The sequence below is a fragment of the Uranotaenia lowii genome, chromosome 3, assembly GCF_029784155.1.
Source record: "Uranotaenia lowii strain MFRU-FL chromosome 3, ASM2978415v1, whole genome shotgun sequence".
Taxonomy (NCBI): Eukaryota; Metazoa; Arthropoda; class Insecta; order Diptera; family Culicidae; genus Uranotaenia; species Uranotaenia lowii.
In genome coordinates this window covers 312,637,825-312,650,058 of record NC_073693.1, presented here as the reverse complement: position 1 = coordinate 312,650,058, position 12,234 = coordinate 312,637,825, and positions in this window count along the sequence as shown.

Here is a 12,234-nt window from a genome sequence, read left to right as displayed (position 1 = left end):
CGAAACTGGCCCCGGATTCACAATAGTCGGGCAGGTTCTGAACTTCAAAGTGGCGCGGAGCATTTACGGAATGAAATCCTAGGCGAAAGTGACAATGATGATAGCAATTTGTCGGGACCAAAAAGGCGGAAACAGGCAGAGCGCGTTTCAGGTTTTGCATTTCAACGGACCAGCAGAAAACTGTCGTTCCATCGTCGCTCGCTGCCGTTACTGTTTTATTCAGTTGACGAAATTAAAATTGACTTGTCCTCAGAAAACGGTCGCTTCCGGGGTGAATCATTGCAGTCCGGTTAGAACAATGAGAGCCGATTTGTGCCTACCGGTTATGGTACGTTCATAAAATTTAACAGGTGCGTAAAATGATTTTAGGGTTTGAATACTACGATCCTGCTGAAGTTTTCTGTCTCAATCACTTCTGATAAATATTTTTTCAACAAATATTAAATTAAGAATTCAATTAAAAAAATACATTCGACCTTAAAGATCAGTGTTGAATTTGAAAAATTGGAAAACGTATATTCCAGACGGGCCCGTTCAGAGTATACGTGTTCATTACATGTAAGCTTCGGACCAACCAAATTTCATTGGCGGCCTAAATATGCATTAGAGTGCCCCAAAAGTCCCGACATTTGAAAAAGTTATGCGATGCAGGCTTAAATTGATCCTAGGCCTAGTAGAAGGTCTCGTGCCAAATTTGGGCCAAATCGGATCACGGAAAAGGGTCGCTAAACGAGCCTAAAGTTTGCATGGCCGTAGGAACGGGGGGGGTTTTGGGGGTTAAACCCCCCCCATGAAGGTCCAAAAATTCCAAGACAAATTTGAAATCTCTTATCAAATTTTGATGAACAACTTAAATGATTCAATAGTGTAATAATCTCGACTCCAAAACCTCAAAATCTCATTCCAGGACCACAATTCTACATCTATTTTTCAAAAAATTTCTGAATTGTTGATAGTTATTCAGTCCTAAATATTGAATCCCAATGAAGTAAGACTAAGCTTATCAGATTGTCGCGTTTGGACCAGAATTGCTCACTCTATTTGCAAAATCAAACGAAAGTTTCAATTGAGTCATAAGAGTTATGTATCTTGCGTCCAAATATTTTTTTAAACAAATTTTGCCAAAATAAACATAAACGATTATTTGGAAATGTGATTCTGAATCGGCTGATGTGTTTCAATTAAATGAAAACAGTTTTCCACGTGTTTTTTTTGTATTTTAATGAAATAATTCCTTGATTCGCCTGCATATTGGCTGGATTTTTGGGAACATTATGAAACAATATGCCCTAATTTCGCAAAATTTTGAAATAAAATTGCCTGGATTTGCTCAGCCCGGATACTTGCGGAACAAAATCTAGTAAGTTTCCAGTTTATTGTTCTTGATTTTCAATTTGCATCATCTTTGGTATAGAATCCTACTTCGAACCTTGGTGATGCATTTCAATCTTAAATATGATGAATTTTTAAATTTCGGAATATCGGGTTTGATTTTGGGTCTGAAATTTTTATCCTTAATTTTTATGCAAAGTTGAAACATAAGAAAGTTCAGAATTGAAAAATGTGAAACAACTTCAGCATATAATATGTTATTTAAATTTACAAGATCAATTACGAATAAATTATTGAAAAAAATCATATTGAAACCATAAATTCAGAATCAAATTAAATATTTCTGGTTAAGGGTTCTGATACAAATTTCGCTTTTTGGTTTCAAATTCATAGGATTTGTTATCTGGAATTTAGATTGAGGTTTTGATTTTTGGTTCATAATGCAGAATTCAGACTAGGAAATAATATTTCAAGTTTGTATCCAGATTAAGCTCAAATTTAAGTTTTATAATCAATATTAAAATATCAATGTTTAAATTTCATCAAGTATTCAAATTGAAGGACATCGCAGTTTCAAAACTTTAATTCTTGGTTAAAAAAAATCAATCAAAGTCAGTTTGGAAACACAAACCTGATGAAAATCACACATAAAAAATTAGATCTTAATTTATTTCAAAGAATCTGTTTTTTTTTTTCAAATTTCTAGATTTAAATTTTTACGGGATCACAGGATTATAATTATGAAATATAAAAACAATTATTGATAATTTTTTAACTTGTTTTTATCCTCAGGTAAAAATTCAGCTGGCAATTTTATTTAACATTATTTACATTTATTGCAGATTCTCCATTCTTCAAAACCACAGGCTCTAACTAAAATCTTGAATTTTAATCGAGTTTGCAAAAGTAGATAATAAACCTTATTTGAACAGTAAACCTAACTTTTTACTTTTATTGCTAAATATTTGATACATTTTGACCCATGCTTAAAATGATTATGCTTGTGATTCAAAAGAATTAGCTTCCTAATGTAAGTAAGTAAAAAAGTTTTATTCTAAATGAAGCGTTCAAAATCCTTTTTTTTTATTAGATTATGACAGTCGTTTTCACATCATTGTGCCACTCGCAACTTTTATCTCTTATCTGGAACAGCTGTGTTCGATGTTTACCCTTGGGCTCAAACTCACGAACATCAGCTCAGAAGGCAACTGATTTACCAACTGAACTACATCACAAGTATCTATATTTTTTAAAGCTTCTTTTAAAAAATGGCATCTCCTACGACTAATTTTCAAAATTAAATCACTTTTAATGCAAAATTACTTTAACTTGAATCATTTGTACTAAGTGCATGTACATTTTTTCACTTGTGTATGCATTGTTCAAGCAAAAATATTAAGAAAAAAATTGTCATCAAAACCCCCCCCATGAGCCGGTTCTTCCTACGGCCCTGAAAGTTTGTATGGGGTTTTGGGACATTTTGTTCGGAAGGAACGTGAAAATCCAGTTGGTCGTTGGTCCACTTAGGCCGATTTCTCTTGAAAACGGTTTTTCTTAGAGCCTAAATTATGACAAATATTTCATCCCAAGACTGCTTTTCGATTCGAGTTAAGATAAAAATGTTATTAAGCTTGTTGTTCCATCCGAACAAAATGTCCCAAAATCCTATTAAAAATTTAGGCTTGTTGAGCGACTCTTTTTCGTGATCTGATCTGGCCCAAATTTGGCACGAGACCTTCTACTAGGCCTAGGATCAATTTAAACCTGCAGAGCATAGCATTTCACAAGCTTGAAATTTTCCATACAAATGTGGGGCAGTCTAATGTGCATACTAGGGAGAATATTCATTTTCGCCCATATTTCAAAAGATAGGAGTCTGAAAACTGTATGCACATCAGCGGACATCTGTTTTATATACGTTAGAGCAATTTTCCTGTTTAAAGTTTTACAGTTTTTGTGGAAATAATTTTATATTAATAGAAGTCATAATAACCGATTTCCGAAACCGGCGGGCTAAATGCGCATATTTATGATTTTAGCTATATTTAATTTCCACTTGCAATATTTTCGTAAAAATCAATTGAAAATTGTAAAAATTGGGGCTAAGCATACGTCAAAGCTAAAATTTTGGTGAAATTCTAGATATCGCTTGTTATTTTGCATAAAACATAGTTAAGGATGCCATATGGGCATATTGCATGGTCATATTTTGTTCATATCATATTTTTACCAGATAAGTATGAAGTCATCTTATTTTCACTGTAAGGTTGTAATTAGAGCGTGGATTGAATTTTTCAATCACAAAAAGTCAAAAATTTTCATGTCTTATCTATTTTTTCTTGATAGAGCTATTTTATCTACCTGATATAGGCATTCAAAACCTGTTTCTCATTCCAATATCTTATAACTTTAGCTTTGATAAAAGTTAAAGGTCTTGGAGAGGTATGCCGCTCACAAAATTCAGGTTGTGCTCAAGGATAGCAACCCTCCTAACACACCAGAACTTCGCCCAATCGAAAAATATTGGTTGATAGTTAAGCAGAACCTTAAAAAGACCTAAAATAGCTTTTAGCAGTGTGAAGCAGTTTAAAGCAAGCTGGCGTTCTGCGGCAAAGAAAGAAGTTAAAATGACTGTGCAAAATCTGATGGCAGGCGTCTAACGAAAGGCTCGCTTATTTGGACTAGGTTAGGGTTACCATATCCTACAACGCCAAAAAGAGTACATTGAGAAAAAATTAAAAATTTTAAAGACAAACGCCATTTATTCATAAACCATGATGTTTTAGGTTATTCAAAACCGCCAATTTGTTGCAAGATATATGACGTACATGACAAAAACTCAGAATAGAGGCGTATTGTTTTATTCTTTAAAAACAATATTGCTGATTCGTGCGCGTTTTGTGCACTATGCTTTTATTTGAGCAATTTATGTTATGCATATTGTCTACTGTCCAGTAGTCCATTGCATACTCAAAGGCGCTCATTTTGAAGGGAAAATCCCGATTGAAATCGTTAATGTACTCGTGATTCCTTTCAATCTATCTTTTAAACATTCAACAAAAAAAGTAAAACTGAAGCGTTGTGCAACGAATGCATAAAAAGTTGGATCTCCTGTATTTATAAGGATACAATATTTATGTATCGGAAGAAAGAAGTTAATTTGTATGAGAAAGTTTTATTTAATTCCTTCCACAAAAAAAGAGTACATTTCGTGAAATATCACAAAAAGAAGAGTACGCTCATTTCTCGGTCGAAAAAGAGTACATGTACTCTTTAAAGAGTACGTATGGTAACCCTAGACTAGGTGAACCGGATTCTTAACTGAGTACTTTTTCCGTCTTTTATACATATTGAATTTCAAAATGAAAAATGCTTTGATTTTTTAAATTAAAAAATTATCAATTTACACGCAATTTTGTCTGACCGCTTTTTGATGCAAACACCCTTTATCTTCTTATCTAGTCATAGCACGGTTTTCAAATTTTGTAGAGTGTTAGCTGGATAGTTGAACTAGATTTTGTGCAAGTTTTATAAAATAATATCAATCCAGACAGAAATGGCAGCTGATCAAAGTTGGAAGCGAGTGCGCTGCTTCACGCGTTTTCATTCGTTTTTTTTAACGCAAATGTATTTTCATATAAAATCAATGGAAAAATAACAGAAAAATTATAATGCCGAGAGCTATTACACCACTTTTCTAAATTGATTGGTTTTTTCGATGTTTTTAGTTTTGTTTTACGATATTTCTCAACTTTTTTAAATTAAAAACTACTGTTCTTCAGTGCTGCCAAATATTGAATATTGCTGTTAAGTTACATATTAAAAGTAAAAATTTCCATTAAATCACAAAATTTATAGCAATATATACTACAGTGTTGGTCAAAACTTAGTATTTACAACATATGGTAACTCAAAACACTATAAATCAGCTGAAATCTAGAAAACTTGACTAGGCGGCTTATGAAATAAGAAACTCATTAGGGTTTACTCGAGCTAGCAATATAGCTGCTCTTGGAACAGCTTCGATAATATATCGAGTATTTGGCTCCTGACTCTCGCAAAACTGTTATTGAATGGTAATGTTAGAACCACAAACACAGTTGGAAATTATAAATAATGAGAAGAAAGCTACAAATAAGTAATGATGAACGGAAAACCAATTAAAGAGGAATCATCAACAGGATTTTTTTGTCTTAAAAAAGCAATGATCTTAAAACATTTGTAACGTTACAAAATATCCATTTTGTATCTTCTTTCGGATGAGATTACTCAAAAACCCCAAAATTTCGAAAAAACGTCAATGGATACATAAACGGCTAAATGTTATTGTAAACGATATTTGATAAAAACATAACACAAACAAGTTTTAGATTCATTAAGTTAAAATTAGAAAAAAACCCTTTAAAAATACACTGGAAAAACAGTGCGCAGATAATGGTGAAAATTAACAAATATCGGAACTGAGCAATACCAATCAGCTAAAATTTTTTACAACTTAACTATCAATCGTTTAGAACTAAGGCATTTTAAAGAGGATTCTTTGTTTTATTGACTTTGAATTCATCCTGTATAAACCATTAAAATGTGTGCAGTTGAAAGGCGTTTTTAAGCTCTAAATAGTCAATTCATTGACTATTGATTTTTTTCGAAATATTCAAGACCTGAGTTAGAATTCTTTTTTTCAATTCTTTTGACATTTTTTTTCAAATTCTTTTTTTTCAAAAACGAACACAAACACATCCAGGATCTCAATGGAACTTAATGTTTCCTTGGAAAGATTCCTTTTACTTAACTCTAAACGTAAAAAATGTACTGCGTATACCGTGACCGGAATCCGATCTCATGACCGTTGGCTTGAAAGACTAGGAAGCTATCCTCTACCCCACGGGCTGCGGCAAATCAATTAAATCACTTTATGATATTCCTTAAAACACTTTTAAAATGTATGAATGTAGCTTGTTCTAGATTCTTTGTTCAGGAGAAAGTTGTTTGAAGTTAAATAATAATTAGAACTAAGAAAAACGAACCTTGCAGATACTTTTGTTTCATTTTTGATTTCTCATATACTACCGTTCTAAGCAAGAATGTCCCATGTGACTTTTGGGTCATTTTCAGTTTTTTGCTGGAAACGGTCTCTTTTAGTGTCAACTTTCGAATAATAACACAAACAAGTATACTTTGTTCTGAACATATACGAAATTTTCATCAAGGTGGTTGTCTCTATGTTGATAGTTCTACGCAAGAATGTCACACTAGAGAAAATTTTATGATAAATGCAAATTATATCAAAAAATTGTCTTAAGATGAGTTCAAACTGTTGAATTTAATGTTATTCACTGAAAAGAACACTAAACTAGAGGGCAGAGGAGGAGCGAGAAGCCTTGAGTGTTTTATTCAGAGAAATTTTCACTAAACACTTTTCGGTAGGCACTACTTACAAGATCCATACTCAACTATACATTTTTATAAACAAAGAGGAACGTATTTCTCAAATTACGGTTTAGCATGAGTTTTTGGGAAAAAAAACTACGCAAGCTTTTAAAATGATAGAAAAATTTTAGGAGTGTGATAGTTTTTCGTAGAACTAGCATCGGCATGCGTTCTGATTCTACGCAAAAGTGTCACACGGAGCATTTTTGGCTCTAATTTGCTGTTTTTTGTAGGAAATGTAATTTTTTTTGGCAGAAAACGTTGTAAAATGATTAACTTAAACTGTTCACTATGAAAAAACTTTCGGTGAATTTTTAGTTTGAGAGAAAAATTGGAAATCGCGTTTTTCTCGTTTGCACGTTTTTCCACATGGGACAATCTTGCTTAGAACGGCAGTATATCCCTATAGAAAAGTTATAGAAAAATACAAACAAAAAGGTCTACAACACGCTCAATCGCTAAGTTCAAAATGATATGTTGTCTTCAAAGTTACTACAAAGTTGTTTTTAGGCTCAAGTCTTCACTTTGATTTTGTTTCAAGGTTTGTAATGTGTTGCCAGAACTAATTATTATTTTTTAATTGAACTTTTTGACTAATTTAAAGAAAAATCTACGTTAAGACGTATGGGGGCTTACTGAATGTGGTCCAATTAAAATGAAATTTTGCACAGTTTTTATCTTCATAAAATGATCAATATTAGGGGTAAAGCAGTAAAATGTTGGCTTTTAAAAACTCTTATTAAACTAAGGGCTAATGTATATGTCCAAATTTTTGTAACAGAAGTCAAGTTATTTTCAAGAAACCGTCCGATGCAGAAATCTATCGACTTAAATTTTTGGGTACCATGTGTGCCATCTGAAATGTAGACTTTGAACCACCCTTTTTTCAAACGAAGCCTATTTTTTGATAACGTTTCCTGTTTCCTGAAACTTTAAATAAGTTATGATAATCTTAGCTGATTGTCCTCCTTTGGCAAATCATTTGACTTTTTACCACAGTTTTTGCTTAATAGGTATCAGGAATGGGGTAGGCTTAAACGCGGAACGTTATTCAAACAAATGGGAAATTTGTGCTTAGCTTTTTTTTCTAACAGATTTCATTATCTGGAAATTCTGAAACCCATTAAAGGATAAGAAAAATAATTTTTTTATATGAAATATGGCATAAAGCCTATCCACGTGGAGATTGGGCGAAAATGCCAGAATGTTATTCTAGTTTAAAATTTTAGAATTCAATACACGTATGACAGAATAGGCGAGAGTACATGAACGTTTTTTAATCTCTTTCCCTATTTATATTTTCAGATTGCCTATGCTAAAACCCCTCACATTTCTTAACTTCGTAGAATCAATCATCTAAACTTTCATACGAATTTCAGCTCATTTGTACATACACCAATGTACACATTTCATTACTAGGTAGCTTCGGAAAAAAATCTATCAATTTCCATTCATGCATTCAAAAGTTATTCAAAAATCATAGTGTTGCTTTTTTTTAATTTACTCCTTTGATCCAACTAATTCCAATGCCAACTTTATCAATCAATCATAAAAAAAAAAAAAAAATTCAAAGGATAATGAATTTCCACGTTTGAATTATTACCTGATGAATCTGATGATGATCAAATGAAGATGAAATTTGGTGTTAAAATGATTCTTCGATAATAATCCCTCAACTGTTAGCAATCATAACAAACGGTTTTAAATATCCTATCAGTAATGTTTCCTAAAAATCTAGGTTGTTAAAATTATGGTACATAGAATGAAACTCAGTGAAATGAGGTTAAATAAGACAAATCCAGAATGAGCTGTTATTTCATAGAAATCTAACAAACATGGCAAAACAAAAAAGATGTTATGCGTTTGGACACCGGTGAATACAATCCCGAGCGGACTTTTATGACGAAATTACACCTAATTTTTCTATCATGCTGTGAAAGTAAATTGTGTTATCATGAGGTAAAATTCTAACGAAACCCAGGTATTTGATTTCAAAATTGTCGTCCAAAAATCCGGGCACTATCCGGGAAAATTTGGTTTAAGCTCAGGAATTACTCAACAAAAATCAAGAAAAAAAATTTAAAATAATTTCTCAACAGAAACTCAACAGAATATTTTAAATTCTTAACTCTTCCAAAAAACCTTTCATGATAATTTTTATAAAACTTGCTTAAAAAATTTAGTTTTGGACGCACATATTAAACATTTTAGAAACACAATTTGTTTTTTTATTTGATTTGGAAAATAAAGAGAATGAATCCGGGCTTATCCAATGAAATCAAGGCTACCGGTAATTATACGGGCAAATTTGGCAACCTTATGTTATCAATATCGTTATGCCCGATCAAAGGTGGTACAATGCCAAAATTTAGGTTTCAAATTTCCTATGTAAACACCTGATTTGTGCCACGTATAGGTTTAACTGAAACCTTAATGACCTAATGACCTCATTTAGCCACCGTCTGAAAATGCGTTTCGAGAGCTCAGAGATGTCACTTTTTGATGTCAAGTGATTCAAAAATTTTGCATCGTAGTATAAAAAAAGTTTTTCGATGTGATTTTTTTTATTTGATTAATTTTTATTACGTTGATTCGTTTTTGTTATTATATTAAATTTGGCATACGGGGATTTTTTTTTATTATCTGACGGGTTTGCGCCGGGGGTCTTCAGATTTTCCCCAAAATTGAAAATTTGGTTCATTTTTGCGACTTAAAAACACATGTATTTTTTCAGATTTCTAACATTTTTATTTTTCGAGTTAGCTTCGGTTAGATTTTTTTGAAAATAAAAAATAACCATTTTTCAAAGCTACATAACTCTGTTGTTTCTCAACGGAAATTATAAAATAGCACATCAAAATGCATTAAAACTTTATCAGCTTTCCAAATAGAATAGTTGAAAAAAATTAAATAATGGCCTTCAACATGAAAAGTTGTAATTAAACTTTAAATGGCGTCTAAAAGTACCGTCTGCACCACCGAAAATTTTGCAAAAAATACCGTTGTATAGCTCGATTCATGATGCAACTTTCATCTGAAGACACCAAAGTGGGCCATTAACACCTTGAAGAGTTATGAAAGAAATAATGACAATAAATCTCTTTTTTTGCATCGAAAACAAACAATGGTCGAACAACTGCACTCACATATGGAGATAGCAAGCACTTCTAACAACATGAAAACAAAAGAACTTATCAAAGCTGGTAAAAAAACACTATTTTTTCGTCCTTTTCAGACTGCCCTTACTCGCATAACAGTCCCATATGAATTTTCGTCATTTTAGGTCACTATAAGGCTTCAACATAAAAGACTAAAAAAAAGAGGTTTTGTTCTAGAAATTTCGAAAAAAAATCAATTCGTGGCTGTCCTATATGAAATATACCTGAATAACAGTCCCATATGTGAAATACCACGGATTTGGTTACTTTTCAATGTTTCTTTCGGCGAAAAAGTCTTTGGTTTACTGCTTTGAATCATTTAAACATTTTTTTAACTCACTTGATGTCGAATGATGCACACTAGTTTTCGAAGGCAGGTTTGACTTTCTTAGGAATGACTTCCTGAGCGAAAAACTATCGGATGCTATCAAAAATCGTAAAAAGATTCAACTTACAATGTAGAATTCATGATATTTTTTTGCAAAAGTATGTTTCTTTTTCTGACAATTGCATATAGAAGTTAAAAATGATCAAATTTAAGTCTTAGAAAGTAGCTTGGTGAGAAAAATATATTTTGTATGGGACGGTTATGCTAGTAGATTCGAAAAAGGTTTCAAATATGGTCGATTAACAGTCCCATAATGAATAAAAATGGTGCTCTCGACCTTACCAATAACCCAATTTCGAAAATTTCAGGCCTAACGATTTATTTTGATAACCTAGAAACGATTTTCGTTTATGCTGAAAGTGGTGGTCACAATTTAAAAATATATTCCAAAACAGAAAAAGCTGATTGTCTCGCTTGCTTTTTTTGTATATGGGACTGTTATGAAAGAAGGGGCGGTAGATTGTTGCAGCTTAACTGGCTTCATGTTATATCCAAAAATCTATTAACGTATTTGTTTATACCCAGTTTTGCACCAGGTCACAACAAGTTATGCGCATTTAACTGTCATTTCAGATTTTAAGGACGGTGGAACACTGAAGATTCGTGAGTGAGCGATCGAGGTAGCAAAACACTGACGACGAATTATGTTCGTTCTAGTATGGTAAACCTCAAAACTGGGCGAATGTAGAAAACGAATACGGTAAAAATATCATATTTTCATCATTTTACAGCCTGGGCTGGCCATACTGAGCTCTTTGATTATTTCTACAACATTTGTGCCACTTTCTCATACTTTTTTGATCAATGGGAAAGGATTTTGGTGTCCAGTGCTTAGCTCCCAATATAAAAACTATGTAAATCACGTCTATATTTCATTTTTTTAATTACATTTTTGTGATCCCAAACACAGGGACTGAACCTTCTACTATTGGCATTGATTATGCTTCACAATGATCTTTGATCGAAAAATTTATAAGCTATATAGCAGGCATGTCAAACTGGGGGTTTGCGGGCCGCATGCGGCCCGCGGCCTTGGTCAATGCGGCCCGCGTAGCCCCGTCTTAAATTGTCACATAAAAAACACCACTGATTTTTATGTAAAATATTACTCCAAAAAAATAAAGTTGAATGTAACGTTTTCAACTTAATGCAAATGTTTTTCGATGTTCAAATTTCATATCAGAAAAACACGTGTAACATTGTTGCTCTGAACCACAGATTGAGGTGAGATTCCGCTTCCGTGTAAGATTGTGCGTAAACATTCTTAGCGTAAACAACATAAATATTTTCCAAGTATTTTGGTACTATTATTTTTGCTTTACCGAAGGAACAACAGACATATTGTGATATTTAAAAAAAAACATTATTCATTGTAAAAAAGCAAGTAAAAAATTTTCCGTGATTAAATTTGTAGCTCTGAATAATTTTATTTCAGTGACCACTTGTCTAATGTTTAGTTAATTTCGCGGTAAGTTTGTTGATTGCACCGGAATTGAACAAAAACATATCCCACCGCTGGAGTCTTCTTATTGTCTCAAACCTATCCGAATACGTGAGTATAAACAGCATACATTTTTAATAACGTTAGTTAACAATATTTTTATTTCGTAAATTGAGAGTCATTTTTAATACCATACCGGTCACTGAAATGAAAAAAAATGGGAAATTCTGATTATAGCAGTTTTTGAAATACTGTAAAATGAAAAAAAATAATTGTGTTTTTAAAAAAAAAATATCTTCAGCTACTGTTCATAAAATTATCATTTTCTATTATCTGACCAATAAACTGCTCTTCGCAGATATTTTTTTAAAATCTTTCCGGATTAAGAGATCGATTTTAAATTTAAAACTTGACGTCAATAAATAAAGTTAAGTTTTTTGTAAACAATTGCTATCACATCATATGAGGGCCTCAAAGCCAAAGGG